The sequence below is a fragment of the Phyllobates terribilis genome, unplaced genomic scaffold (genome assembly GCF_046119375.1).
Source record: "Phyllobates terribilis strain yellow unplaced genomic scaffold, ASM4611937v1 Scaffold_34__1_contigs__length_13252353, whole genome shotgun sequence".
NCBI lineage: Eukaryota > Metazoa > Chordata > Amphibia > Anura > Dendrobatidae > Phyllobates > Phyllobates terribilis.
The window spans coordinates 3,103,560-3,127,806 of NW_027362794.1; the positions used below are offsets into that span (position 1 = coordinate 3,103,560).

The 24,247-nt window shown below is 43.9% G+C and overlaps 10 non-coding genes across 10 annotated transcripts; all 10 read left to right on the forward strand.

Annotated features, from left to right (window-relative positions):
* Positions 1–985: 985 nt before the first annotated feature.
* Positions 986–1,176, forward strand: LOC141182301 (U2 spliceosomal RNA). The gene has a single exon (XR_012257681.1). It is a non-coding gene; the product is annotated as a U2 spliceosomal RNA (small nuclear RNA).
* Positions 1,177–2,295: 1,119 nt separating this feature from the next.
* Positions 2,296–2,486, forward strand: LOC141182302 (U2 spliceosomal RNA). The gene has a single exon (XR_012257682.1). It is a non-coding gene; the product is annotated as a U2 spliceosomal RNA (small nuclear RNA).
* Positions 2,487–3,603: 1,117 nt separating this feature from the next.
* On the forward strand, positions 3,604–3,794 carry LOC141181507 (U2 spliceosomal RNA). The gene has a single exon (XR_012257077.1). It is a non-coding gene; the product is annotated as a U2 spliceosomal RNA (small nuclear RNA).
* A 1,117-nt stretch (positions 3,795–4,911) lies between these two features.
* LOC141182303 (U2 spliceosomal RNA) lies at positions 4,912–5,102 on the forward strand. Its single transcript, XR_012257683.1, has one exon. It is a non-coding gene; the product is annotated as a U2 spliceosomal RNA (small nuclear RNA).
* Positions 5,103–6,218: 1,116 nt separating this feature from the next.
* On the forward strand, positions 6,219–6,409 carry LOC141182306 (U2 spliceosomal RNA). Its single transcript, XR_012257684.1, has one exon. It is a non-coding gene; the product is annotated as a U2 spliceosomal RNA (small nuclear RNA).
* A 1,114-nt stretch (positions 6,410–7,523) lies between these two features.
* LOC141181434 (U2 spliceosomal RNA) lies at positions 7,524–7,714 on the forward strand. Its single transcript, XR_012257011.1, has one exon. It is a non-coding gene; the product is annotated as a U2 spliceosomal RNA (small nuclear RNA).
* Positions 7,715–8,831: 1,117 nt separating this feature from the next.
* LOC141182307 (U2 spliceosomal RNA) lies at positions 8,832–9,022 on the forward strand. Its single transcript, XR_012257685.1, has one exon. It is a non-coding gene; the product is annotated as a U2 spliceosomal RNA (small nuclear RNA).
* A 1,116-nt stretch (positions 9,023–10,138) lies between these two features.
* On the forward strand, positions 10,139–10,329 carry LOC141181518 (U2 spliceosomal RNA). Its single transcript, XR_012257087.1, has one exon. It is a non-coding gene; the product is annotated as a U2 spliceosomal RNA (small nuclear RNA).
* Positions 10,330–11,450: 1,121 nt separating this feature from the next.
* LOC141182309 (U2 spliceosomal RNA) lies at positions 11,451–11,641 on the forward strand. Its single transcript, XR_012257687.1, has one exon. It is a non-coding gene; the product is annotated as a U2 spliceosomal RNA (small nuclear RNA).
* Positions 11,642–17,815: 6,174 nt separating this feature from the next.
* LOC141181948 (U2 spliceosomal RNA) lies at positions 17,816–18,005 on the forward strand. The gene has a single exon (XR_012257466.1). It is a non-coding gene; the product is annotated as a U2 spliceosomal RNA (small nuclear RNA).
* The last annotated feature ends 6,242 nt before the right edge of the window (positions 18,006–24,247 follow it).

Consider the following 24,247-nt stretch of genomic DNA (forward strand, 5'->3'; position numbering starts at 1 on the left):
GCAGAAGCCAGATGACAAGCTCATTTTGGTTCAACTTCAGCAACTGTGCATTGCATTGCCATGTAATGTAATGCAATGCTATCTATCTAGCTCTCCCTCTATACTTCCTTTTGGATAAACAGACATATTAGGCAAGCATATTGGAGCTTTCACCTAAATAACTACAGGTGGTGAGATAAGCTGCACAATATAATTGACCTTTCAGTATATTGTTGCACACACACCATCTATTTAGCAAATGCCCTTGTTATCAACAGCAGCCTTTTAAACTCACCTGAGCTAACAGGTATGTGAGCTGGTTACTCTGCTGCGCTTAAAATTTCTTTTTTGGTTTGCTACAATGCCTTTTCTGAAACGTTGTCTCCCTCTGCTGGAACACTGACTTCTTTCATTTAATGCCTGCAGACTATAAAAGAGAAACCAACCCAAAAAGTTTGGTTGATTAGTCTGTGGCATTCTTTTAAACTGTTGCTTATGGCGGTCTCTGTGAGCTTCTCAGTGACATTCAGCCATCCAGGTATCCCGCCTGCAGTAGACGGAATGTGGCAATGGAACGCTGGCTGCGCGTGTCATAATAGGCTCTGAGCCTTTATATACCTGCGCACAGCAGCAGCCACCTTCAGTCTGCTGCTGGACAGCCAGCAGCAGCAGCAGCAGCAGGAGAGGTAATTAATCAGCAACCCTCCTGCTAAGGGTAGACAGCTGCTCGTTCCACCCCCCCCCCCGCCTTAATTGGTTCTCCTCCCTTCCAACGGTGTTGAGGCGGGTGGGAACAGCTGGGGGTTGAGGGTACTGTGCTAAAAGAGGTGGAGTTATGCAGATCTAAAACGCGTGGATTGCAGCAGCAGCAAGCCGAAAAGTGCAGGCATGTGAGGGATCTAGAGGTTGACAGCATGTCTTCTTAACGGGAGTCCAGGTGGCCATCTCCACAAATGGACTTTTCAGAATCCTTGGGTGGCACCGTAGTCGGAAACCAATTCTGGTTATCGCTTCTCGGCCTTTTGGCTAAGATCAAGTGTAGTATCTGTTCTTATCAGTTTAATATCTGATACGTCCCCTATCTGGGGACCATATATTAAATGGATTTTTAGAACAGGGAGATGGAAAAAGAGCTTGCTCTGTCCACTCCACGCATTGACCTGGTATTGCAGTATCTCCAGGACCGGTGCACCCCTTCTTTAATGCAGTTTCTAAAATCAGAAAGAATTGAATTCAATGCTTTTTGTTCATTTGGCTTGTTTGTCGGATTTTGGGATGGACTCTTTGGCTTTGCTTTTCTTCTCCTCATTGGATTTTTCATGTTAAAAGTTGCAGAAGCCAGATGACAAGCTCATTTTGGTTCAACTTCAGCAACTGTGCATTGCATTGCCATGTAATGTAATGCAATGCTATCTATCTAGCTCTCCCTCTATACTTCCTTTTGGATAAACAGACATATTAGGCAAGCATTTTGGAGCTTTCACCTAAATAACTACAGGTGGTGAGATAAGCTGCACAATATAATTGACCTTTCAGTATATTGTTGCACACACACCATCTATTTAGCAAATGCCCTTGTTATCAACAGCAGCCTTTTAAACTCACCTGAGCTAACAGGTATGTGAGCTGGTTACTCTGCTGCGCTTAAAATTTCTTTTTTGGTTTGCTACAATGCCTTTTCTGAAACGTTGTCTCCCTCTGCTGGAACACTGACTTCTTTCATTTAATGCCTGCAGACTATAAAAGAGAAACCAACCCAAAAAGTTTGGTTGATTAGTCTGTGGCATTCTTTTAAACTGTTGCTTATGGCGGTCTCTGTGAGCTTCTCAGTGACATTCAGCCATCCAGGTATCCCGCCTGCAGTAGACGGAATGTGGCAATGGAACGCTGGCTGCGCGTGTCATAATAGGCTCTGAGCCTTTATATACCTGCGCACAGCAGCAGCCACCTTCAGTCTGCTGCTGGACAGCCAGCAGCAGCAGCAGCAGGAGAGGTAATTAATCAGCAACCCTCCTGCTAAGGGTAGACAGCTGCTCGTTCCACCCCCCCCCCCCCCGCCTTAATTGGTTCTCCTCCCTTCCAACGGTGTTGAGGCGGGTGGGAACAGCCGGGGGTTGAGGGTACTGTGCTAAAAGAGGTGGAGTTATGCAGATCTAAAACGCGTGGATTGCAGCAGCAGCAAGCCGAAAAGTGCAGGCATGTGAGGGATCTAGAGGTTGACAGCATGTCTTCTTAACGGGAGTCCAGGTGGCCATCTCCACAAATGGACTTTTCAGAATCCTTGGGTGGCACCGTAGTCGGAAACCAATTCTGGTTATCGCTTCTCGGCCTTTTGGCTAAGATCAAGTGTAGTATCTGTTCTTATCAGTTTAATATCTGATACGTCCCCTATCTGGGGACCATATATTAAATGGATTTTTAGAACAGGGAGATGGAAAAAGAGCTTGCTCTGTCCACTCCACGCATTGACCTGGTATTGCAGTATCTCCAGGACCGGTGCACCCCTTCTTTAATGCAGTTTCTAAAATCAGAAAGAATTGAATTCAATGCTTTTTGTTCATTTGGCTTGTTTGTCGGATTTTGGGATGGACTCTTTGGCTTTGCTTTTCTTCTCCTCATTGGATTTTTCATGTTAAAAGTTGCAGAAGCCAGATGACAAGCTCATTTTGGTTCAACTTCAGCAACTGTGCATTGCATTGCCATGTAATGTAATGCAATGCTATCTATCTAGCTCTCCCTCTATACTTCCTTTTGGATAAACAGACATATTAGGCAAGCATTTTGAAGCTTTCACCTAAATAACTACAGGTGGTGAGATAAGCTGCACAATATAATTGACCTTTCAGTATATTGTTGCACACACACCATCTATTTAGCAAATGCCCTTGTTATCAACAGCAGCCTTTTAATCTCACCTGAGCTAACAGGTATGTGAGCTGGTTACTCTGCTGCGCTTAAAATTTCTTTTTTGGTTTGCTACAATGCCTTTTCTGAAACGTTGTCTCCCTCTGCTGGAACACTGACTTCTTTCATTTAATGCCTGCAGACTATAAAAGAGAAACCAACCCAAAAAGTTTGGTTGATTAGTCTGTGGCATTCTTTTAAACTGTTGCTTATGGCGGTCTCTGTGAGCTTCTCAGTGACATTCAGCCATCCAGGTATCCCGCCTGCAGTAGACGGAATGTGGCAATGGAACGCTGGCTGCGCGTGTCATAATAGGCTCTGAGCCTTTATATACCTGCGCACAGCAGCAGCCACCTTCAGTCTGCTGCTGGACAGCCAGCAGCAGCAGCAGCAGGAGAGGTAATTAATCAGCAACCCTCCTGCTAAGGGTAGACAGCTGCTCGTTCCACCCCCCCCCCCCGCCTTAATTGTTTCTCCTCCCTTCCAACGGTGTTGAGGCGGGTGGGAACAGCCGGGGGTTGAGGGTACTGTGCTAAAAGAGGTGGAGTTATGCAGATCTAAAACGCGTGCATTGCAGCAGCAGCAAGCCGAAAAGTGCAGGCATGTGAGGGATCTAGAGGTTGACAGCATGTCTTCTTAACGGGAGTCCAGGTGGCCATCTCCACAAATGGACTTTTCAGAATCCTTGGGTGGCACCGTAGTCGGAAACCAATTCTGGTTATCGCTTCTCGGCCTTTTGGCTAAGATCAAGTGTAGTATCTGTTCTTATCAGTTTAATATCTGATAGGTCCCCTATCTGGGGACCATATATTAAATGGATTTTTAGAACAGGGAGATGGAAAAAGAGCTTGCTCTGTCCACTCCACGCATTGACCTGGTATTGCAGTATCTCCAGGACCGGTGCACCCCTTCTTTAATGCAGTTTCTAAAATCAGAAAGAATTGAATTCAATGCTTTTTGTTCATTTGGCTTGTTTGTCGGATTTTGGGATGGACTCTTTGGCTTTGCTTTTCTTCTCCTCATTGGATTTTTCATGTTAAAAGTTGCAGAAGCCAGATGACAAGCTCATTTTTGTTCAACTTCAGCAACTGTGCATTGCATTGCCATGTAATGTAATGCAATGCTATCTATCTAGCTCTCCCTCTATACTTCCTTTTGGATAAACAGACATATTAGGCAAGCATTTTGGAGCTTTCACCTAAATAACTACAGGTGGTGAGATAAGCTGCACAATATAATTGACCTTTCAGTATATTGTTGCACACACACCATCTATTTAGCAAATGCCCTTGTTATCAACAGCAGCCTTTTAAACTCACCTGAGCTAACAGGTATGTGAGCTGGTTACTCTGCTGCGCTTAAAATTTCTTTTTTGGTTTGCTACAATGCCTTTTCTGAAACGTTGTCTCCCTCTGCTGGAACACTGACTTCTTTCATTTAATGCCTGCAGACTATAAAAGAGAAACCAACCCAAAAAGTTTGGTTGATTAGTCTGTGGCATTCTTTTAAACTGTTGCTTATGGCGGTCTCTGTGAGCTTCTCAGTGACATTCAGCCATCCAGGTATCCCGCCTGCAGTAGACGGAATGTGGCAATGGAACGCTGGCTGCGCGTGTCATAATAGGCTCTGAGCCTTTATATACCTGCGCACAGCAGCAGCCACCTTCAGTCTGCTGCTGGACAGCCAGCAGCAGCAGCAGCAGGAGAGGTAATTAATCAGCAACCCTCCTGCTAAGGGTAGACAGCTGCTCGTTCCACCCCCCCCCCCCGCCTTAATTGGTTCTCATCCCTTCCAACGGTGTTGAGGCGGGTGGGAACAGCCGGGGGTTGAGGGTACTGTGCTAAAAGAGGTGGAGTTATGCAGATCTAAAACGCGTGGATTGCAGCAGCAGCAAGCCGAAAAGTGCAGGCATGTGAGGGATCTAGAGGTTGACAGCATGTCTTCTTAACGGGAGTCCAGGTGGCCATCTCCACAAATGGACTTTTCAGAATCCTTGGGTGGCACCGTAGTCGGTAACCAATTCTGGTTATCGCTTCTCGGCCTTTTGGCTAAGATCAAGTGTAGTATCTGTTCTTATCAGTTTAATATCTGATACGTCCCCTATCTGGGGACCATATATTAAATGGATTTTTAGAACAGGGAGATGGAAAAAGAGCTTGCTCTGTCCACTCCACGCATTGACCTGGTATTGCAGTATCTCCAGGACCGGTGCACCCCTTCTTTAATGCAGTTTCTAAAATCAGAAAGAATTGAATTCAATGCTTTTTGTTCATTTGGCTTGTTTGTCGGATTTTGGGATGGACTCTTTGGCTTTGCTTTTCTTCTCCTCATTGGATTTTTCATGTTAAAAGTTGCAGAAGCCAGATGACAAGCTCATTTTGGTTCAACTTCAGCAACTGTGCATTGCATTGCCATGTAATGTAATGCAATGCTATCTATCTAGCTCTCCCTCTATACTTCCTTTTGGATAAACAGACATATTAGGCAAGCATTTTGGAGCTTTCACCTAAATAACTACAGGTGGTGAGATAAGCTGCACAATATAATTGACCTTTCAGTATATTGTTGCACACATACCATCTATTTAGCAAATGCCCTTGTTATCAACAGCAGCCTTTTAAACTCACCTGAGCTAACAGGTATGTGAGCTGGTTACTCTGCTGCGCTTAAAATTTCTTTTTTGGTTTGCTACAATGCCTTTTCTGAAACGTTGTCTCCCTCTGCTGGAACACTGACTTCTTTCATTTAATGCCTGCAGACTATAAAAGAGAAACCAACCCAAAAAGTTTGGTTGATTAGTCTGTGGCATTCTTTTAAACTGTTGCTTATGGCGGTCTCTGTGAGCTTCTCAGTGACATTCAGCCATCCAGGTATCCCGCCTGCAGTAGACGGAATGTGGCAATGGAACGCTGGCTGCGCGTGTCATAATAGGCTCTGAGCCTTTATATACCTGCGCACAGCAGCAGCCACCTTCAGTCTGCTGCTGGACAGCCAGCAGCAGCAGCAGCAGGAGAGGTAATTAATCAGCAACCCTCCTGCTAAGGGTAGACAGCTGCTCGTTCCACCCCCCCCCCCGCCTTAATTGGTTCTCCTCCCTTCCAACGGTGTTGAGGCGGGTGGGAACAGCCGGGGGTTGAGGGTACTGTGCTAAAAGAGGTGGAGTTATGCAGATCTAAAACACGTGGATTGCAGCAGCAGCAAGCCGAAAAGTGCAGGCATGTGAGGGATCTAGAGGTTGACAGCATGTCTTCTTAACGGGAGTCCAGGTGGCCATCTCCACAAATGGACTTTTCAGAATCCTTGGGTGGCACCGTAGTCGGAAACCAATTCTGGTTATCGCTTCTCGGCCTTTTGGCTAAGATCAAGTGTAGTATCTGTTCTTATCAGTTTAATATCTGATACGTCCCCTATCTGGGGACCATATATTAAATGGATTTTTAGAACAGGGAGATGGAAAAAGAGCTTGCTCTGTCCACTCCACGCATTGACCTGGTATTGCAGTATCTCCAGGACCGGTGCACCCCTTCTTTAATGCAGTTTCTAAAATCAGAAAGAATTGAATTCAATGCTTTTTGTTCATTTGGCTTGTTTGTCGGATTTTGGGATGGACTCTTTGGCTTTGCTTTTCTTCTCCTCATTGGATTTTTCATGTTAAAGTTGCAGAAGCCAGATGACAAGCTCATTTTGGTTCAACTTCAGCAACTGTGCATTGCATTGCCATGTAATGTAATGCAATGCTATCTATCTAGCTCTCCCTCTATACTTCCTTTTGGATAAACAGACATATTAGGCAAGCATTTTGGAGCTTTCACCTAAATAACTACAGGTGGTGAGATAAGCTGCACAATATAATTGACCTTTCAGTATATTGTTGCACACACACCATCTATTTAGCAAATGCCCTTGTTATCAACAGCAGCCTTTTAAACTCACCTGAGCTAACAGGTATGTGAGCTGGTTACTCTGCTGCGCTTAAAATTTCTTTTTTGGTTTGCTACAATGCCTTTTCTGAAACGTTGTCTCCCTCTGCTGGAACACTGACTTCTTTCATTTAATGCCTGCAGACTATAAAAGAGAAACCAACCCAAAAAGTTTGGTTGATTAGTCTGTGGCATTCTTTTAAACTGTTGCTTATGGCGGTCTCTGTGAGCTTCTCAGTGACATTCAGCCATCCAGGTATCCCGCCTGCAGTAGACGGAATGTGGCAATGGAACGCTGGCTGCGCGTGTCATAATAGGCTCTGAGCCTTTATATACCTGCGCACAGCAGCAGCCACCTTCAGTCTGCTGCTGGACAGCCAGCAGCAGCAGCAGCAGGAGAGGTAATTAATCAGCAACCCTCCTGCTAAGGGTAGACAGCTGCTCGTTCCACCCCCCCCCCGCCTTAATTGGTTTTCCTCCCTTCCAACGGTGTTGAGGCGGGTGGGAACAGCCGGGGGTTGAGGGTACTGTGCTAAAAGAGGTGGAGTTATGCAGATCTAAAACGCGTGGATTGCAGCAGCAGCAAGCCGAAAAGTGCAGGCATGTGAGGGATCTAGAGGTTGACAGCATGTCTTCTTAACGGGAGTCCAGGTGGCCATCTCCACAAATGGACTTTTCAGAATCCTTGGGTGGCACCGTAGTCGGAAACCAATTCTGGTTATCGCTTCTCGGCCTTTTGGCTAAGATCAAGTGTAGTATCTGTTCTTATCAGTTTAATATCTGATACGTCCCCTATCTGGGGACGATATATTAAATGGATTTTTAGAACAGGGAGATGGAAAAAGAGCTTGCTCTGTCCACTCCACGCATTGACCTGGTATTGCAGTATCTCCAGGACCGGTGCACCCCTTCTTTAATGCAGTTTCTAAAATCAGAAAGAATTGAATTCAATGCTTTTTGTTCATTTGGCTTGTTTGTCGGATTTTGGGATGGACTCTTTGGCTTTGCTTTTCTTCTCCTCATTGGATTTTACATGTTAAAAGTTGCAGAAGCCAGATGACAAGCTCATTTTGGTTCAACTTCAGCAACTGTGCATTGCATTGCCATGTAATGTAATGCAATGCTATCTATCTAGCTCTCCCTCTATACTTCCTTTTGGATAAACAGACATATTAGGCAAGCATTTGGGAGCTTTCACCTAAATAACTACAGGTGGTGAGATAAGCTGCACAATATAATTGACCTTTCAGTATATTGTTGCACACACACCATCTATTTAGCAAATGCCCTTGTTATCAACAGCAGCCTTTTAAACTCACCTGAGCTAACAGGTATGTGAGCTGGTTACTCTGCTGCGCTTAAAATTTCTTTTTTGGTTTGCTACAATGCCTTTTCTGAAACGTTGTCTCCCTCTGCTGGAACACTGACTTCTTTCATTTAATGCCTGCAGACTATAAAAGAGAAACCAACCCAAAAAGTTTGGTTGATTAGTCTGTGGCATTCTTTTAAACTGTTGCTTATGGCGGTCTCTGTGAGCTTCTCAGTGACATTCAGCCATCCAGGTATCCCGCCTGCAGTAGACGGAATGTGGCAATGGAACTCTGGCTGCGCTTGTCATAATAGGCTCTGAGCCTTTATATACCTGCGCACAGCAGCAGCCACCTTCAGTCTGCTGCTGGACAGCCAGCAGCAGCAGCAGCAGCAGGAGAGGTAATTAATCAGCAACCCTCCTGCTAAGGGTAGACAGCTGCTCGTTCCACCCCCCCCCGCCTTAATTGGTTCTCCTCCCTTCCAACGGTGTTGAGGCGGGTGGGAACAGCCGGGGGTTGAGGGTACTGTGCTAAAAGAGGTGGAGTTATGCAGATCTAAAACGCGTGGATTGCAGCAGCAGCAAGCCGAAAAGTGCAGGCATGTGAGGGATCTAGAGGTTGACAGCATGTCTTCTTAACGGGAGTCCAGGTGGCCATCTCCACAAATGGACTTTTCAGAATCCTTGGGTGGCACCGTAGTCGGAAACCAATTCTGGTTATCGCTTCTCGGCCTTTTGGCTAAGATCAAGTGTAGTATCTGTTCTTATCAGTTTAATATCTGATACGTCCCCTATCTGGGGACCATATATTAAATGGATTTTTAGAACAGGGAGATGGAAAAAGAGCTTGCTCTGTCCACTCCACGCATTGACCTGGTATTGCAGTATCTCCAGGACCGGTGCACCCCTTCTTTAATGCAGTTTCTAAAATCAGAAAGAATTGAATTCAATGCTTTTTGTTCATTTGGCTTGTTTGTCGGATTTTGGGATGGACTCTTTGGCTTTGCTTTTCTTCTCCTCATTGGATTTTTCATGTTAAAAGTTGCAGAAGCCAGATGACAAGCTCATTTTGGTTCAACTTCAGCAACTGTGCATTGCATTGCCATGTAATGTAATGCAATGCTATCTATCTAGCTCTCCCTCTATACTTCCTTTTGGATAAACAGACATATTAGGCAAGCATTTTGGAGCTTTCACCTAAATAACTACAGGTGGTGAGATAAGCTGCACAATATAATTGACCTTTCAGTATATTGTTGCACACACACCATCTATTTAGCAAATGCCCTTGTTATCAACAGCAGCCTTTTAAACTCACCTGAGCTAACAGGTATGTGAGCTGGTTACTCTGCTGCGCTTAAAATTTCTTTTTTGGTTTGCTACAATGCCTTTTCTGAAACGTTGTCTCCCTCTGCTGGAACACTGACTTCTTTCATTTAATGCCTGCAGACTATAAAAGAGAAACCAACCCAAAAAGTTTGGTTGATTAGTCTGTGGCATTCTTTTAAACTGTTGCTTATGGCGGTCTCTGTGAGCTTCTCAGTGACATTCAGCCATCCAGGTATCCCGCCTGCAGTAGACGGAATGTGGCAATGGAACGCTGGCTGCGCGTGTCATAATAGGCTCTGAGCCTTTATATACCTGCGCACAGCAGCAGCCACCTTCAGTCTGCTGCTGGACAGCCAGCAGCAGCAGCAGCAGGAGAGGTAATTAATCAGCAACCCTCCTGCTAAGGGTAGACAGCTGCTCGTTCCACCCCCCCCCCCGCCTTAATTGGTTCTCCTCCCTTCCAACGGTGTTGAGGCGGGTGGGAACAGCCGGGGGTTGAGGGTACTGTGCTAAAAGAGGTGGAGTTATGCAGATCTAAAACGCGTGCATTGCAGCAGCAGCAAGCCGAAAAGTGCAGGCATGTGAGGGATCTAGAGGTTGACAGCATGTCTTCTTAACGGGAGTCCAGGTGGCCATCTCCACAAATGGACTTTTCAGAATCCTTGGGTGGCACCGTAGTCGGAAACCAATTCTGGTTATCGCTTCTCGGCCTTTTGGCTAAGATCAAGTGTAGTATCTGTTCTTATCAGTTTAATACCTGATACGTCCCCTATCTGGGGACCATATATTAAATGGATTTTTAGAACAGGGAGATGGAAAAAGAGCTTGCTCTGTCCACTCCACGCATTGACCTGGTATTGCAGTATCTCCAGGACCGGTGCACCCCTTCTTTAATGCAGTTTCTAAAATCAGAAAGAATTGAATTCAATGCTTTTTGTTCATTTGGCTTGTTTGTCGGATTTTGGGATGGACTCTTTGGCTTTGCTTTTCTTCTCCTCATTGGATTTTTCATGTTAAAAGTTGCAGAAGCCAGATGACAAGCTCATTTTGGTTCAACTTCAGCAACTGTGCATTGCATTGCCATGTAATGTAATGCAATGCTATCTATCTAGCTCTCCCTCTATACTTCCTTTTGGATAAACAGACATATTAGGCAAGCATTTTGGAGCTTTCACCTAAATAACTACAGGTGGTGAGATAAGCTGCACAATATAATTGACCTTTCAGTATATTGTTGCACACACACCATCTATTTAGCAAATGCCCTTGTTATCAACAGCAGCCTTTTAAACTCACCTGAGCTAACAGGTATGTGAGCTGGTTACTCTGCTGCGCTTAAAATTTCTTTTTTGGTTTGCTACAATGCCTTTTCTGAAACGTTGTCTCCCTCTGCTGGAACACTGACTTCTTTCATTTAATGCCTGCAGACTATAAAAGAGAAACCAACCCAAAAAGTTTGGTTGATTAGTCTGTGGCATTCTTTTAAACTGTTGCTTATGGCGGTCTCTGTGAGCTTCTCAGTGACATTCAGCCATCCAGGTATCCCGCCTGCAGTAGACGGAATGTGGCAATGGAACGCTGGCTGCGCGTGTCATAATAGGCTCTGAGCCTTTATATACCTGCGCACAGCAGCAGCCACCTTCAGTCTGCTGCTGGACAGCCAGCAGCAGCAGCAGCAGGAGAGGTAATTAATCAGCAACCCTCCTGCTAAGGGTAGACAGCTGCTCGTTCCACCCCACCCCCCCCCCCGCCTTAATTGGTTCTCCTCCCTTCCAACGGTGTTGAGGCGGGTGGGAACAGCCGGGGGTTGAGGGTACTGTGCTAAAAGAGGTGGAGTTATGCAGATCTAAAACGCGTGGATTGCAGCAGCAGCAAGCCGAAAAGTGCAGGCATGTGAGGGATCTAGAGGTTGACAGCATGTCTTCTTAACGGGAGTCCAGGTGGCCATCTCCACAAATGGACTTTTCAGAATCCTTGGGTGGCACCGTAGTCGGAAACCAATTCTGGTTATCGCTTCTCGGCCTTTTGGCTAAGATCAAGTGTAGTATCTGTTCTTATCAGTTTAATATCTGATACGTCCCCTATCTGGGGACCATATATTAAATGGATTTTTAGAACAGGGAGATGGAAAAAGAGCTTGCTCTGTCCACTCCACGCATTGACCTGGTATTGCAGTATCTCCAGGACCGGTGCACCCCTTCTTTAATGCAGTTTCTAAAATCAGAAAGAATTGAATTCAATGCTTTTTGTTCATTTGGCTTGTTTGTCGGATTTTGGGATGGACTCTTTGGCTTTGCTTTTCTTCTCCTCATTGTATTTTTCATGTTAAAAGTTGCAGAAGCCAGATGACAAGCTCATTTTGGTTCAGTTTCAGCAACTGTGCATTGCATTGCCATGTAATGTAATGCAATGCTATCTATCTAGCTCTCCCTCTATACTTCCTTTTGGATAAACAGACATATTAGGCAAGCATTTTGGAGCTTTCACCTAAATAACTACAGGTGGTGAGATAAGCTGCACAATATAATTGACCTTTCAGTATATTGTTGCACACACACCATCTATTTAGCAAATGCCCTTGTTATCAACAGCAGCCTTTTAAACTCACCTGAGCTAACAGGTATGTGAGCTGGTTACTCTGCTGCGCTTAAAATTTCTTTTTTGGTTTGCTACAATGCCTTTTCTGAAACGTTGTCTCCCTCTGCTGGAACACTGACTTCTTTCATTTAATGCCTGCAGACTATAAAAGAGAAACCAACCCAAAAAGTTTGGTTGATTAGTCTGTGGCATTCTTTTAAACTGTTGCTTATGGCGGTCTCTGTGAGCTTCTCAGTGACATTCAGCCATCCAGGTATCCCGCCTGCAGTAGACGGAATGTGGCAATGGAACGCTGGCTGCGCGTGTCATAATAGGCTCTGAGCCTTTATATACCTGCGCACAGCAGCAGCCACCTTCAGTCTGCTGCTGGACAGCCAGCAGCAGCAGCAGCAGGAGAGGTAATTAATCAGCAACCCTCCTGCTAAGGGTAGACAGCTGCTCGTTCCACCCCCCCCCGCCTTAATTGGTTCTCCTCCCTTCCAACGGTGTTGAGGCGGGTGGGAACAGCCGGGGGTTGAGGGTACTGTGCTAAAAGAGGTGGAGTTATGCAGATCTAAAACGCGTGGATTGCAGCAGCAGCAAGCCGAAAAGTGCAGGCATGTGAGGGATCTAGAGGTTGACAGCATGTCTTCTTAACGGGAGTCCAGGTGGCCATCTCCACAAATGGACTTTTCAGAATCCTTGGGTGGCACCGTAGTCGGAAACCAATTCTGGTTATCGCTTCTCGGCCTTTTGGCACGATCTATCAGGTTTACCTGTGTGGTCTTACCTGTGAGGTGCTCTTGGTACCCTTTCTCTCGGCCTGGGGGGATCGTTCCTCTTCGGAGGGACTTAACCCCCCTGCTGCTATTGGGAGGAAGGATTAGTCCGGGAGCAACGGGAAGGGATCCCATGAAGGCTTGCGCCTTTCAGAGAGAAGAGTCGGTACGTTCCTAAGTAAAGGATGCCGGCAACGCTCACATATTCATCGGGTGATGCCCGGATGCGGAACACTGTGAGGATTGAAGTTGGAGCAGCATCGAGGATGGAGAAGAATTTGGACTACATCTGCCATAGGATTCTTCTTGGAGTTCTGGAGTTTCGGCGGGAAGACATATTCTGCTTCCAGGACAACGAGTACAAGGGGACATACACCATCACCTTCAAGAGCCAGGGATGCTGTCAGCAACTCGTACAAAAGGTAAATGAGAAAAACTACTTAGATGAATTGGATGGACTAACCTTTTGTCTCTTGTATGCTTATGACGAGATCCCCATCGTGGTGCATTTCCCGAACCCCTTTGTGGAAGCTGCAGACATCTCGACCTACCTTACCCGCTATTGTGATGATTTGAGATACCTGGGTACTGTGAAGAACGCGGTAGGCTTCTGGTGCGGCAAGAGAAGGTATATGGCCCGTCTAAAGAGGGACCTTAGTGGAGTGGGAGGAATGCTACACCCTCCCTCAACCTTCGTAATCGGTAAGAGCAGAGGCTACTTATTTTATCCTGGAATGCCAGTATGTTGCAGGAACTGTGGACAAATGGGTCATACCCAAACGTCCTGCACGGGCAGGAAAGTAGACCGCTGCAATAATTGCAGCTGTTACGGACATTTAATGAAGGACTGTCCCGCTGGGAGGAAATGTAATCTCTGCGGTGAGGCGGGGCACATGTTCCGAGGATGCCCCAACAGGACCAGGACCAGGACCTACGCAGAAGCTGCATCTTCTGAAGCTGAGCCGATGCGCCCACCGGTCTTCACTGGCAGGCCGGCGTCGGAGGGCGGTTCGAAGGGCGAGAAGGCTGGGATGGAGCAGGGAGCCGGAGGCCCCTCTGGGGCGGCACCTGCATCGAAGTCCCTTAACGATGGGCGGACCTCGCATGGACCGGAGCGGGGGGGTCCTCCTTCTGGGAGGGTATCCTCCGTATCGATGGTTCCCGATACCGATCCTGTTGGGCTGGAGGGTGGTGCCCCTGTGCGGTTGGCTACAGGGGACCACGCAGCGATGGCCTCAGGATCTTCCAGGGCGATTAGCCAGCCAGATGAGGGGGCTTTGCTTCTAGGTGGCGAACATCAGGAAATCTGTGTTGCTGATCTTGTCCTGATGGACCAGTCTCCCCCCCTGGAGGAGGTGGAGGAAGAGGAGGACTGCACCAGTGACCTAGTGGAGTCTGCCCCGAAAAAGAGACGGAATGTCGAAGCCCCAGCGTCTCCTGGAATGTGGCTGGGAACCGTGACCTACGAGGGGGCAACCGCCGGCTCACAGAATATCGAGTCGTTTGGGTCCTCTAGCCCGGATGTCCTGGAGCAATTTGATATACAGGGCTTTGAGTCAGGTGTCCTCATGGAAGATCCACCACCCTGACCTATGAATGCCCACATTAAGACTTGTCTCACTGAATGTGAGGTCATTAAAGAGCCCAGTTCGTAGGGCTGCTCTATTCAAGTATTTAGAAACCACTGACTTTGACATATGTTTATTACAGGAATGCGGGATACAACATGCACTAAATTATAATGACATCAAGACAGATTGGAGACTGGGGCCCTCCATCTGGTCTGGCTCCAATGACAACAAGTCAGCGGGGGTGGGCTTCCTCTGTCGTGGGAGAAATATTACTATAAATGCTGTCACAGAAATAGTACCAGGCAGAGTGGTTTTAGTGCATTTTAAATTTAATGGTTTTACCCTACGTATAATGAATATTTATGCTCCCCCTGATAAGCAAGAGAGAATTAATTTATTTGGGATATTGCCATTGTACTGTACTGGGTCATCTCCCCTGATCGTAGGGGGTGATTTTAATTGTCTTTGTGCTAGTGAACAGCGAGCAGGGGGTGACCCTTTACGCAAATTGGATAAGTCATGTCATCTATTGAAAGATTTTATAACTGATTTTAAATTATGCGATGCGTGGAGGTCACTTCTGCCGACGGACCCTGGTTATACGTGGTCCGGAAGAGGGGTGTCCTCCAGGATCGATTTTATTTTCCTATCAGATGATTTTAACCCTGTAAAATGTGTTTTAACATCAAATATATTTTCTGACCATAAGGGCTTGGAGGTGCATCTAGAATACCGGGATGAACAGAGGGTCAACAGGGGCCTCTGGCGTCTAAGTACTTACCTGCTGGAGGACCCTCTGATTCGACAAGACTTTGGTAAAGCCTATCAAGCCTGGCGGCGACAAAAACCTTCTGATGCCCCTATGGTAACCTGGTGGGAAAATTTGAAAAAAAAAGTCAGAATGTTTTTTATAAAAGCAGGGAGACGTAAAGCTAGAGAGAAAAAAAGATGTTTTAGTGATCTTAATACCAAACTACAAACACTTTTTAAATTCAAAGAGCTAGGGGTGGAGGTGGGAGATGATATTGCTAGCCTAAAAACTGAAATCCAGAACTGCATAGACACAAAGGGGAAAGAGATTATTTTTAACTCTAGAGTGCAGCACTTGGAGGAGGGGGAGAAGTGCTCTCGCTTCTTCTTCAAAAAAGTCATGGATAAAAGAGAAGTGATCACAAATCTAGAGGGTGAAACATCTATGCAGGGAATGTTGAATGCTACTTTTAACTTTTATAAGCATCTTTTTAGTAAAAAGTGTATAGATGAGTCCTTTTTATCTGATGCTCTTAATGATCTCGATTTTAAGTTAAATTTTACAGACCAGGAGTTTTTAGAACGCGATATTGTTTTAGAGGAATTATTTTATGTTTTTAAAAGTTTCTCTAAGGGTAAAGCACCTGGGTGTGACGGACTACCTGTAGAATTTTACCTTACTTTTTGGGACATTTTAAAAGAGGACCTTTTTATGCTTTTTAAAGAAGTTTTTATTTGTGAACAGTTGCCATTTTCGTGGAGGAGAGGAGTGGTGTCTTTGATATATAAAAAAGGTGACCGCAGTACTCTAGCGAATTGGAGACCCATAACTCTCCTAAATGTTGATTACAAGGTACTTGCTAAGGTGGTTGCAGACCGGCTCAGGAGTGTCATTGCCAAACTAATCCGGCCTGAGCAGGTTTGTAGTGTACCAGGCAGAAGTATTTCAGAGGTTTTAAACGTATTAAGGGATGTAATTTGGTATTCCAGAGACCGGGGTCAAAATGTAGCTCTTTTAGCCCTAGATTTTGAAAAAGCTTTCGATAGAGTCTCTCAAAGATTTCTTTTTAGAGTTTTAAAAAGAATGGGTATCCCTAATATGCTTTTAAATTGTATTAAGATTTTATATAAAAATTGTTTTAGTCAAATTTCTCTTAATGGCTTTTTAACAGATGGAGTTCCCCTTGAGTCCGGAGTGAAGCAGGGATGCCCCTTGTCGCCCATCCTGTTCATCTGCGCCATGGAGCCCCTGCTGAGCGCAATAAGAAAAGACAAAGTGATTAGAGGGGTTCCTGTTCCTGGCGGAGGTGGCAGTGATGTGAGAGTCTTTGGCTACATGGATGACGTGACGGTTGTGTGCGTGGACCCTGCTTCCCTCCGGAGGGCGGTGTTGCGCATTGATTTTTTTTCCCAGGCATCCGGTTTTAAACTTAATTTAAATAAATCTGAATGTCTGACTTTGGGATCCTGGGACACCGCCCAACTCCCGCAGCTCACTATAAAACGAGACAATGTAAAAATTCTTGGAGTTGTTTTTAACGAGGAGAATGTGGGAACTCAAAGCTGGGAGAATGTCATGGAAAAAATGTCAAAGAAAATATCATTTTGGGGTTTGAGGTCCCTAACAATGGAGGGGAAAATTTTAATTATAAAATCAGTGTTGTTACCCCTCATACTGTATATAGCTATGGTGTACCCCCCCTCTGATGTTTTAATTAAAAAAATGACTAGGATGATCTTTATGTTTTTATGGAACTCCAAAATGGAAAAATTAAGGCGAGAAATAATGAGGAAGAATAAAATGAACGGCGGAAGGGATGTCCCCGACTTACATATTTATTTGTATTTAAATTATTTCTGCTTTTGTTTCAAACATTTTAATGGTAATAGTGCGCTAAGTTATTTTTTAAAATATACTTGTGGGATGATTTTTAAAAGATGGTTTAAGTTGTCGTTGAATTCCCCTGTTTTACTATGTCCCCCCAAACACCAAGCAATCTTAGAAAAGACTGTTCGATTTTATAGCCTTGGTGATTTTAATATGGACATTTTTAAAGACCGCAAGAAGCTTTTATCTTTTCTGAGGAGGAATGAAGATGTGACCCCCATAGTAAATTTCTCAGAAGAGAGATCGAAGCAAGTTTGGAAGAATGTCTTCGGGAAATTCTTAGCAAATGGACATAAGGACGTCGCATGGATGGTGGTCCACCAGTGCCTCCCCACCAGAGAGTTTCAACACAGGAGAGGCCTGGTGGCCAGAGCCAAATGCCCCAGAGACTCATGTGTTTATGACGAAACCACCTTGCACCTTATGTGGAATTGCCCATTTGCACAGGAACTTTGGCACAAAGTTGGGATTCTTTTAAAATGGACTTGCGGTTTAAGAGATTTTAACCATGAATATGTTTTATATGGCCTTTTTAAATGTCCGACCCCTCAACAGTATTGTATATGTTGGTGTATGATTAACTGTTTTAAAGACGCCCTTTGGAAGGCACGCAATATTTTATTTTTTAAACGTGACGCTATTTCTGTGAAGGATTGTCTTAAAATTGCTTTTAGCCAGATGTATATTTATTACTTGAGGGATGTCAAATGTATTGGGAGAAGGGATGCCAATCGTATATGGGGTTTTTATGGGTGGAATTCTGTGTTTTAATAATGTACTGTTTGTGTTGTTGTTTTTAATTGTAAACCATCTTTTACGCACTTATTAAAATATGTTGAAACCTGATCTGTTCTTATCAGTTTAATATCTGATACGTCCCCTATCTGGGGACCATATATTAAATGGATTTTTAGAACAGGGAGATGGAAAAAGAGCTTGCTCTGTCCACTCCACGCATTGACCTGGTATTGCAGTATCTCCAGGACCGGTGCACCCCTTCTTTAATGCAGTTTCTAAAATCAGAAAGAATTGAATTCAATGCTTTTTGTTCATTTGGCTTGTTTGTCGGATTTTGGGATGGACTCTTTGGCTTTGCTTTTCTTCTCCTCATTGGATTTTTCATGTTAAAAGTTGCAGAAGCCAGATGACAAGCTCATTTTGGTTCAACTTCAGCAACTGTGCATTGCATTGCCATGTAATGTAATGCAATGCTATCTATCTAGCTCTCCCTCTATACTTCCTTTTGGATAAACAGACATATTAGGCAAGCATTTTGGAGCTTTCACCTAAATAACTACAGGTGGTGAGATAAGCTGCACAATATAATTGACCTTTCAGTATATTGTTGCACACACACCATCTATTTAGCAAATGCCCTTGTTATCAACAGCAGCCTTTTAAACTCACCTGAGCTAACAGGTATGTGAGCTGGTTACTCTGCTGTGCTTAAAATTTCTTTTTTGGTTTGCTACAATGCCTTTTCTGAAACGTTGTCTCCCTCTGCTGGAACACTGACTTCTTTCATTTAATGCCTGCAGACTATAAAAGAGAAACCAACCCAAAAAGTTTGGTTGATTAGTCTGTGGCATTCTTTTAAACTGTTGCTTATGGCGGTCTCTGTGAGCTTCTCAGTGACATTCAGCCATCTAGGTATCCCGCCTGCAGTAGACGGAATGTGGCAATGGAACGCTGGCTGCGCGTGTCATAATAGGCTCTGAGCCTTTATATACCTGCGCACAGCAGCAGCCACCTTCAGTCTGCTGCTGGACAGCCAGCAGCAGCAGCAGCAGGAGAGGTAATTAATCAGCAACCCTCCTGCTAAGGGTAGACAGCTGCTCGTTCCACCCCCCCCCCGCCTTAATTGGTTCTCCTCCCTTCCAACGGTGTTGAGGCGGGTGGGAACAGCCGGGGGTTGAGGGTACTGTGCTAAAAGAGGTGGAGTTATGCAGATCTAAAACGCGTGGATTGCAGCAGCAGCAAGCCGAAAAGTGCAGGCATGTGAGGGATCTAGAGGTTGACAGCATGTCTTCTTAATGGGAGTCCAGGTGGCCATCTCCACAAATGGACTTTTCAGAATCCTTGGGTGGCACCGTAGTCGGAAACCAATTCTGGTTATCGCTTCTCGCCTTTTGGCTACGATCAAGTGCTTTATTGCAGGAGATTGTAGTTGAAGGGTACTCGGGTACCCCTCTCCTTGGCCTGGCAGGATCGTCCACTTTGGTGGACTTAACCTGCTTGCTGCTATTAGGGAGAGGGCTTAGTCCCAGGGTAACGTGTTGCGATCCCCCAGCTTCCAGGTGTCTTTCGCTGCAAGAACACTGGGAGCGCAGATTGCAAGCGGCTGCAATTTGCAACCTTGTTGCGGTTTCCATGGAGGTTGACCCTAACCTCGTGCCTCTTTATGCGAGGCTAAAAAACTCTATCCGAGTTCACTTCACGGCGGGTGGCTCGGATATGAGGAAATTAGGGTATGTAGTCCAGGACGTGCTCAGGAACCTTCTTGGCGTGCAGAGGAATGAAATTCTGTCCATCCAGGATTATCCTAGAAGAGGTGACTATGACATCACATTCACCGGAGAAGGTATTTTCAGAGATGTTCTAGAAAAGTTAAAAAAAGTTGAAAATAGTCCTGTTCTGAAAGGGATACAAATTGTTGAGCACGTCCTGGATGAGGTAAGACTTGTTGTCGTAAAAGTATTTTCGCCTTTTGTTTCTGCTCCAGAAATTATGTCATTTTTAGCAATTTATTTTAAAAGTGTTAAATGTATTGGGAAGATACTTAATGAATATAACATATGGACATCTAAGTGGAAATTTCTTGTGAAGTGTATAAGAGATCCAAATACACCAGGTGGTATACGGCTTCCCCCTGCCCGTTTTAAAATTGGACAAACAAATGGGGATTTCTTCTTTTCTGGGATGCCAGTATATTGCAGAAATTGTGGGCGCTATGGTCATTCAAAAGAAAACTGTAATGTATCATGTAGAAATTGTGCTAGTGAAGAACATGAGACAAAAGAATGCCCTAAGGAAAAGAAATGTAGTTTTTGCCAGACTCCAGGTCACTTTTATTTTTCTTGCCCTCACAGATTTCGGGAAGATGAGCAAAAGGGAAAGTCCAAGACGTCCGACCAAGGACCAAAAGATCAGACCACCCCTCAGGAGGAGGAACAACAACCTGGAGCCTCTGGAGACAATAAGGGCGTACCAAATAGTGAAATGTCTCCAGAGTCTATGACAGGTAAAATACCAAATCCCAAAACCTGGCTGCAGGACCTGCGAGAGTCCAAAAGGAGGGCTGAGAAGGAGCAGAAGGGCACTACTGGTAAGGTCAAAAGGGACCGGCAAAAGGCCGACGCAGAAGCCCATGCCCAGTCTGGGTCTCCTAGGGCTGAGGGCGCTGAGTGGATAAAGGTGGGTCCTAAGAAAAAGAAAAAGGGTGGTTCGGAGGAGGCAGCAGGAGGTGAACAGATGGACACTTCTTCAGAAGGGGACGTGGACGCTGGACCCTCAGGGGTTTCGGTCTCCGCTGCTACAGGTGGGGACCGGGATCTTGCTGCCTCTGAAGAGTCAGAGGCTCTGCCTTGTGCGCAACCTCCTCCTATAGGACGACCTTCTACAGGTCAAACAGGGGCGGCGGAACGCCTCGGGGACCCACCTGATGAGGAACTGCATGGCCAGCCAATGGAGACCCAGCGGGTTCTGCCAGCCAGCCCTCCGAGCTATGCCAGTGTAGCGTCGGGTTTATATAAATGTGGTAATCTTTCCTCCTCCACGGAGACTCTCGTGACGATACTATCAGATGAGGAGGGAGGCGCAAGCCCAGTGGTCTGATCAGGTTCATCGGACAGGTAAATCCGTTGCTCTTAGTTACCTAAGTAAAATTTCTACATTTTCTAATGATGGCTGAACTCAAAGGTATTTCCCTCAACGTGAGAGGCATAAAATCTAACACGAGAAGAACTGCTCTTTTTAATTTTTTTACGTGTTTTACTGCATCTGTATTTTTTCTGCAAGAATGTAATATCCCACATGAAATGTCATATCAAAAATATAAAGATGAGTGGAAGTGTGGGCCATCTGTCTGGTCCGGATCGAATGCTGCAGGATCAGCGGGTGTAGCCATACTTTTTAAAGGGAACGTTTTAATTGATTTTATTCAGGAAATTTTACCAGGTCGTATTTTATTAGTGAAAGCTTTTATTGATGGTATTAGATGGCAGTTTTTAAATTTTTATGGATCCCCAGAGAAAAATGAAAGAGCCGAAATGCTTGATCTTTTACCTTTATTTATTAATAACTCTGAACCTTTTATCTTAGCAGGGGATTTTAATTGTGTTTTAAAAGGTGAAAACCGGCGCTCCAGCTCTGTAAGCAGGAACTACGATAAAACCTCAGGTATGCTACATGATATAGTCAAAGATGCTAAATTGATAGACATATATAAAGAGTGTCATAGTGACAGCCCAGAGGACGCCGGTTTCACTTGGAACAATGCTAATTGTAGCTCTAGGATTGATTTTATTTTTGGTTCAGATAAAACAATACCTGCCAAATGTGAAGTTTTAACTAATATATTTTCAGACCATAAACTTTTATCCTTTACCATAAAAGTAAATGACAACAAAAAATGTGGTAAGAAAAGCTGGAAAATGAACGTATCCCTTTTAACTGACCCGCAGATTTTATCAGATTTTATTGAGTTTTATAGGAAATGTAGAAAGGGGAAAAAAACAAATGAGACTATGAGTGTATGGTGGGATAGAATGAAAGTAAAAATAAAAGACTTTTTTATTAAAAAGAGTATATGTAGAGCCAAAGAAAAATATGAAGAATATAGAATTTTAAATACCCGCCTACAAACATTATTTAAGCTCAGAGACAATGGGATAGATGTACAACTTGATATTTCAAACTTAAAAGAAGAGATTTCAAAATGGCTAGAACAAAAAGGAAAAGAGATAATTTTTCGTTCTAGAGTACAACATATAGAAGAAAATGAAAAGTGTTCCAGATATTTTTTTAGGAAAAATAAAAAAGAAAAAGTGATAATTGACCATATAGATGGTGAGAATAATATAAAAAATATGCTGGGTAAAGTTGAGGTTTTTTTTTCTAATCTTTTTAATGGAAAAAATATAGATAATAAATTAATGGATGATTCGCTGCAAGGACTAACAGCTGTTTTAGATCCCGCATCCCAAGAGTTTTTATCCCAAGTTTTAACGGAACAAGAAGTGTTAAAAACTATTAAAAGTTTTAAAACTGGAAAGGTCCCTGGTCCTGATGGCATCCCAATAGAATTTTATGTATGTTTTTATGATATTTTAAAAGATGATTTGTTTTATTTGTTTACTGAGGTTTTTAATAATAAGGTTTTATTAAATTCCTGGAAGAAAGGTGAAGTCTCCCTCCTATACAAAAAAGGTGATAAATCAAAATTAGAAAACTGGAGACCAATAACACTTTTAAATTGTGACTATAAAATAATGGCTAAAATTTGTGCAAATCGTCTAAAAGAAGTCATCAGCAAAGTTATTCATTCTAATCAAGTGTGTGGGGTGCCGGGGCGCAGTATATGGGACAATCTGAATTTAGTGAAAGACTGTATTGAGAATGTGAAAGACAGAAAGGGGAAAATGGCGATTTTATCTATTGATTTTGAAAAAGCATTTGACCGTGTCTCACACTTTTATCTTTTTAAAGTTTTAGAGAAAATGGGCATACCAGAAGGGTTTTTACTATCGCTTAAAGCATTTTACAAGGATTGTACAAGTAAGATTTTAGTGAATGGTTTTAAGACACAAGAGGTATTTTTACGGTCAGGGGTGAAACAGGGATGCCCTCTGTCCCCCCTACTGTTTATCTGTGCACTGGAACCAATGTTATGTGCAATACGCCAAAATAAACAGATATGCGGTGTCCCTCTGCCTGGAAGCGGTGGTTTGGAGGCCAAGGTTGTAGGCTACATGGATGACGTGGCGGTCTTGTGTACAGATGCACCATCACTTACGGCCACTCTCCATCAAGTGCAATCCTTTTGTCTAGCTTCTGGTTTTAAAATCAATTTTAATAAGTGTAACATTTTAAGTGTTGGGGGGATGATTTTACGTGATGTACCAATTAATGTCTCCGAATCCATTTCCATTTTAGGTATATCATTCACTGAAAATAATGATGGTTATAATAGTTGGGAAACAGTTACACAGAAAGTAAATACGAAAATATGTATGTGGAACATGAGGAGACTTACAATGGAGGGTAAAGTATTGGTTTTAAAGATGGTGATTTTACCTCTTTTATTGTATCTTAGCATGGTTTTCCCCCCGCCTGTTAATGTTTTAAAAAAGATAACCAAAACCTGTTTTACCTTCTTTTGGAACTCAAAAATGGAAAAGCTGAAAAGAGAAATCGTGATGAAATCAAAAGTAAAAGGTGGTAAAGATTTTCCAGATTTTAATAGGTTTCTTTTAATCCATCTGTTCGTTTACTGTTTTAATGCCCTTTTTAAGAATCACTATTGGTCCTTTTTTATGCGTTTTAATACAGGATTTTTTATGAGAAAGTTTGGATGGTATGAAGTTAATATATCTGCGCCCCATGCTTTTAATTTGTCGACGCATTATGAGATTTTAAGGAAAATAGTGTCCGATTTTAATTTAGGGACTAAGAAAATAGAGGAATTAAGAAATAGTAAGAAACTAATTAAAGAAATACGTAAAAGTGAGGAAATATGTAATGTTGACAGATATGATGATGACAAATCTATGTCTATCTGGAAAATGATTAACGTTTTTTATCTTTTTAATGAACAGAGAGATCTGGCTTGGAGTTGCATGCACCGCTGTCTTCCTTGCCGGGCATTCCAATACAGAAGAGGATTTGTGAGGTCTGCCATCTGCCCAAGAGCCGGATGCCAAGACGAGGAAACGGTGGAACATCTATTATGGACATGTAATTTTGCAAAGGATTTCTGGAGAAGACTGCTCCCCCTACTGGAAAGGGTGGCAGACCTCAAGGACTTTACATATAAAACTGTGCTATACGGACTTATGGAATGCCCCACAATGGACCAGTACACAATGGCTTGGAAGACAGTGAACTGCGCCAAGTCATCTCTCTGGAAAGCGCGCAACATTGCTATTTTTAAACAAGATGTTTTATCAGTGAATGATGTTTTAAGTTTATGTTTATGTGAAATGTACACTTATTATTTAATTGACAAAAAGAAGAATGTACAT